This window comes from Oryctolagus cuniculus, chromosome 16, assembly GCF_051225735.1.
Source record: "Oryctolagus cuniculus isolate XC-2025 breed Fujian yellow rabbit chromosome 16, ASM5122573v1, whole genome shotgun sequence".
Classification (NCBI taxonomy): domain Eukaryota; kingdom Metazoa; phylum Chordata; class Mammalia; order Lagomorpha; family Leporidae; genus Oryctolagus; species Oryctolagus cuniculus.
Genome location: NC_142882.1, coordinates 21,013,306 through 21,019,575, shown reverse-complemented (window position 1 = coordinate 21,019,575; position 6,270 = coordinate 21,013,306).

Genomic DNA, 6,270 nt, shown 5'->3' with positions numbered 1-6,270 from the left:
TCTGTCTTTCTGTGTCTATATACAAAGAACAGGGAAGCAAGAATGCTTACCACATCCCTTACACTCATAAGGTTTCTCTGCAGTGTGGTGACAATAGTTAATAACAAGGTTTTGCATCATGGAAAAAATAGTCTGGGATTAGATTTTAAAGACTTCACAAAAAATGATTCATAGATAATATAATGCATGTGGTCAGTAGTAATGTTTAGTAATTTCATAATCTATCCACACAGGAGGGCATTTCAAAAAGTTTGTGGGAAATGCAAGTAAAAGGCATTTATTTTGGTGCAAGGAATGTTGAGATCCATGCATATGCCTATTTTAGCACATAATTATTATACAACATATGCAATTTTATCTATACATTTAAAATACATTAATATTTTAAAACAGGATGAGGGCATCGGGTGTTGCAGGTTGAGTCAGAGCTTGGGACATCTGTATTCCACATCACAGTACTGGTTCCAGTTTATGTCATTATGCTTTCTGATGCAGCTTCCTGCTGATGTGCCTAGGAATGACAGCCCAAGGACTTGGATCCCCAGCACCCACATGTGAGACCTGGATGGAGTCCCTGGCTCTTGAATTTGTCCTCTTGCAGGCCCAGATGTTGGGGCATTTGGGGAGTGAACCAGCATATGGGAGATCCTGCTTTTCAACAATATACACAACGGAGACAGCTGTAGGTGATTTTCATAGGAGTTAATGACCAGCTATGATGCCCATGTCCCATTATCAGAGCTCCTGGTTTCAATCCTTGGCTTTGACTCCCGATTCCAGTTTCCTGCTGAAATGGACCCTGGGAGCAATGATTATGACTTAAGTAGTTGGGTTTCTGGTACACACATGGGAGACCTGGATTGAGTTAGCACCTCCTGGCTTTAGCCCCTGCCAGAGCCTGGACACTGTAGGCATTTGGGGAATGAGCGAGGAGATGAGAGCTCTGTTTCTCTTGGATACCATTCTCACTATGGATATAAAGTTCCAAGGGGCTCACACTTAGGGAGTGACAGGGGGAAATCACCTGAGCATCTAGAAGTCTTAAGGAGACCTACACATTCTACTCTCCTGTCCTCTCAAAGTGTGGGCCCAAATTCCTCCTCCAGGTTCTAAATTCTCAACAGTAACCTAGAGTCAGTTTAAGGTTTTGATTGGTGATGTCTTTTTTTTCTGACATCATTCCTGACACAAAATGTGTGGTATTTACAGAACAATCATCAAATTCTCCACCTGGGTATCCCACAATTCAATGTTGATAACAGCCAGGGTGAGAAGAGACTCCACAAGTTCAATGCCACCACTGTAAACAACACAGACACCAGTCATGGCAGCTGTGTGCTCTTCCTAATTGCTAGTTTCTATCACAAAGTTATCTGTGGATCACCTTCACTAGCATTAATTCAGGGATTGTCTAGGAATTCAGGTATCATTGCTAGGAAGGACTACTACCACTCCCACTCCTACTCAGACTCAACCTGTCACATTCAGAAACCCATTCCCCAGTACGCAGAACCCAAAGAGGTCTTTTTCTATGTCTGCCTTCAACTGACACAAATCTCACTCTGATTAAACCAACTTGGCCTGCAAAATGAAACTGAAGATTCTGAATGTTACCCAAGCCCCTTAGTCCTGGTAATTACATAAGGTTAATGAAGCACCTGCCTGAAGGAGATTTTGTTGTGGAGATGGAACACAGCACAAAGAAATGGCCTTTCTATTTCACTTAGATGGTGTCCCTTGTTTTTACCAATGACAAGGCCAGAAACAAACTTTTCAAATACCTGTACCCTGTGCCATAAACGATCAGCACGACTGGTGAGTAGGATCAAAACACTTGGAAACCAATCAATTTTTCCTTAAATGTTTCTCCCTCCTCCAGGCCTATGATCTTTGAGCCGTAGCCAGCTGGTCAGCACACAACTTGTCCTATATTGTCTTTCTCAGAACTGGATGCCTCTGGGGGAACAATCTGTCTGAGATGTGATTTGGCCCTCCCCCACCACTCCCTCCTACCTTTTTTCTAATCTTGTTCCTCCACTGGAAAAAGCCCTTTTTGGTCAAATCTTTGAGACACTTGCAAGTTTATACAGTTAGGACTTCCTTTATTGCCATACTCCTTTCAAATAAAGCAGAATTTCATTTAAGAAGATGTCAAGAATGGGGGCCGGCATTGCTGTGTGGTAGGAAAAGCCACCACCTGCAACGCTGGCATCCCATATGGGCACCAGTTCAAGTCTGGCTCCTCCACTTCTGATCCAGATCCTTGCTAACGAGCATGGGCCCCTGAACCCATGTGGGAGACCAGGAAGAAGCTCCTGGCTCCTGGTTCTGGCCTGGCCCAGCCCTGGCCATTGAAGCCATTTGGGGAGTGAATCAGCAGAAGGAAAACTGACTGTCTCCCTCTCTTTCTCTCTGTAACTCTACCTTTTGATAAATAAAAAATAAATTAAAAAAAAGAAAAGAAAAATGTCAGAACAGAGCCCTAGGACAGTAACAAGCACAACCTCAGAGAAGCAACAAGTCATCCTTCCACTCCAACCATACAGGTTTGTGGATGTCTTGCTTCCCAGGGTTGTCTCAGTATCATGGATTCCTTGTGTGCTAGACATGAGAAGGCTGGGATTTCCCTTTTAGGGAAGGTTCCTTGAAAGCAACAACTGGGCCTGCCACACCTTCTCTTTGCAAGCTCAAGTCTGCCCTTGGCTTGTAGTCAATGGTCTTCAAACAGAAAACACCCAGCAGTCGAAAAATCTTTCAAAACCGATCACACTCTTTATATTTTGGAAACAAACAGTAAACCACTTTATTTTACATCTGAGTGGGAGAAGCACAAAGATCTATCCCTTTCAGACAATAAAGATGTCATTCTTTGTTGGGGTCTTAAGCCTGAGACTGTCCCCTGACCAGCAGGGGGCAGTACAAGCACTCCCCAACAAGGCCAACGGGAGAGGTAAGATCGACGGGTCAAGCACACCACAGCAAGCACCCGTGAGTTCTGTCGAAGCAGGAACCGTTTTATTGAGGAAGTGTACAGGCTTATAAAGCTTATGAATAGCATGTACAGTAGGAGAGGCAATCAGCAAAAGGTCACGCACGCACGGGTGGACCACACGCAGGGGCACCTTAAGCGAGGTATAGGGATCATGCACTGTCCACGTGTCCGGAAATAAATCAGACCTATCCCTACAGGTGGCCCGATCTCGCACAGTTTAACCACAGCAGCCGCAGACATGCCCCCCAATCATCCGCCAGGCGCCATGTTGTTAGGGACTATTTTAGGCAATGCCCAACAATTCTTAATTACTTGCATCATGACAAATAGTTTGGGGGATAATTAATTACATTTTAACACTTCTGTTTAATCTCAAAAGCAAGTACCAGAAGAGACAACAGCGTTACTCACCATCCCAAGTTCTTCGGCCTGAAAAGCAGATGGAATGAGATTTTCTGTAATGTCTGTAATTTGCCAACTATCTGCACCGCACAAGCACAATGTCTCCCAGGAACGGACACCTTGGTTGCTAGAAGAAGAGTCTAACGTTCTAAGGGGTTAGGTTTTTACAGTATATATATATATATATATTTTTTTTTTTTTTGACAGGCAGAGTGGACAGTGAGAGACAGAGAGAAAGGTCTTCCTTTGCCATTGGTTCACCCTCCAATGGCCGCTGCGGCCGGCGCACTGCGCTGATCCGATGGCAGGAGCCAGGTGCTTCTCCTGGTCTCCCATGGGGTGCAGGGCCCAAGCACTCGGGCCATCCTCCACTGCACTCCCTGGCCACAGCAGAGAGCTGGCCTGGAAGGGGGGCAACCGGGACAGAATCCGGCACCCAGACCGGGACTAGAACCCAGTGTGTCGGCGCCGCAAGGTGGAGGATTAGCCTAGTGAGCCGCGGCGCCGGCCAGGTTTTTACAGTATTTTTTAAGGATCCATTTGTTTGAAAGGCAGTTAGAGAGAGAGAGAGAGAATCATCCATCCACTAATTCACTCCCTAAATGGACCCACCTGCTGGGGCTAGGTCTTTAGATGACCGCTCAAGGTCAGGGCAGCCAGCTGCTTGTCTGGGCTGCCCCATCCTCATCCCTCAGCCTGACCTTGGGACAAGCGTACAAGGTGGCGTTCAATACACACCACGAAGGCAGCTGTGGCATTGTGGGTCAACCCCACCCCGGGGCCAGAGGGACCTCAATCCAAAGACATCCCAGGAAGATGTCCACAGTTAAAGAAGACAAAGGGAGAGGCACAAACTTCTTGTAACATCAGATTCTCAGGCTCACCGGCCTGTGGAGTTTGTCATTAGCAACAAAAACTGGGCTAGGACACGGCGGAAGGGCGTCGCCGAGAGGTCAGTGACCTGCGCTGGAGCCACTGCCGCCCACCCGGCCCCTGGGGACCCTCCCGACGCCCCTGCCGCGGCGGCGTCACCACAGCCCGCGGGACAGGCGGCTCTGAGGGCTGGACGCGGGGCCAGAACACGGGTCCCCAGGGCCGCACCGGAGCCCGCGGCTGACTCCCTGAGGCAGCTCCTCAGGGTGCTGAGGGTGAAATCTCGCCGTTTCCGGGTTTTCACGTCATTCCGGTAGCTCCGAGGCGCCACCTCAGGACCCTGGGAAACAGCCTGAGCCAGGAGCCTCCCAACCGGAAGAGCCCGCCCACCCCCAGGCCGCCGTAGCGCTATTCCAGCGTCTGATTGGGTGGTTCTCAAGCCCGCCCTCCTGTCTGATTGGCTAGTGACCCTGAGGCCTGACAGATTGGGGAAGCGATTCTCCACTTGACCAAGGGGAAGAGAAATGTGGCGCTCTTCCAGCGCATGACTGGGCAGTTCTCGAAGTCCCGCCCTCCTGCCCGATTGGCTACTGACCCAGGCACGCCCCCAGGGCCCAGACTGATGGAGGAGGCCGTCCTCTGCTTGCCTGTGGAGTGGAAGTGATGATTCCGCGTGTAGCCTTTCCTAGGCGGGGCTTCCTCTACATATCTTTTATCGTTAATAGCTATTTATTTTATTTTAAGGTTTCTTTATTTATTTGAAAGGCGAAGTTACTGAGGGAGAGAGAGAGAGTGAGAGAGAGGTCTTCCATCCACTGATTCACTCCCCAGTTGGCCGCAAAGGCTGGAGCTGTGCTGATGCGAAGCCAGCAGCCAGGAGCTTCTTCCTTGTCTCCCACGCAGGTGCAGGGGACAAGGACTTGGGCCATCTTCTACTGCTTTCCCAGGCCATAGGAGATCGGAAGTGGAGCAGCCAGGACTAACATGGCAGATGGGTGTGGGGAGTCCTCCTCGGGCCTCACTTGTGACTGAGCCTGTGCCTCCCTCAAGAGGGAAACTGAGATAACAGAGAAGCACCAAGGCCCAGTAGGACCGAGCTGGAGTAGGATGCCTCATCCTCCATGACCGGCCTCCCTCGCTGGCCCATGCCACACAGGCCAGTTGGATGCACATCGTAAAATGCTACAGGGCCACAAATTCCCACTTTTTCCCCTGGCTTCCCTGTCTGCCTGGGGAAAGAGCGGACTAAGAAGCATTTGCAGGTGGTGCATCCAAACTGACCCCCAAGCATAACGGGGCCTGGAGAGTGACACCCCATAGAGGGAGACCTAGAAATCTCACCCTGCAATGGCGCCCACACAGGAACAGGGCTGGGAACCCCCTCCTCCCCGGCCCCATGTCATCCCACACCCCAACGTTGACTCTAAGTCCAAACACTGTTCTCCCCGTGGACCGCAGGTAGGCCTGGGATGTCCACTCTCATCCATAAGCCATCGGGGGTCTCGCACATTGTGCTGACAGCAGATATCAGCTCCTTTTCACCACAAACGTCAGGTTGAGTCTCGGCATCTCTTTCCTTCCTTCCTGACAAATGCCCAGGGCACGCCAGCCTCTGCCTCTACCTCCCTGCAGGCCCACAGCTCCAGCCCAGTCTGTCTGAAACCTCCCACTGGGACCTGCTACTGGTTCTGTCTCCCTCACCAGGACCTCGTCTCGCAACCTCACCCCCCACCATGGCCGGGTCAGGAAGGGCGGGGGTTCCCTGAGCCCAGGTCCAGCACAGGCTCCTCCCTTGGAGGCTGCTTAAGACAGTTGTGCCAGGGCCTGTGTGGAGGGAGAAGCAAAGCAAGAGGTGGGAAGAAAGAGATGGGTGTGGCTGGGGGCTGCAGACAGGTCATGGGTGAGCACTGACCAGCAAGGGACCTCCCTTCAGGAGGCTGAGCTGGGGGGACCAGCACTGTGGCACAGTGGGTTCAGCCACTGTTTCTCAGACCGGCATCTCA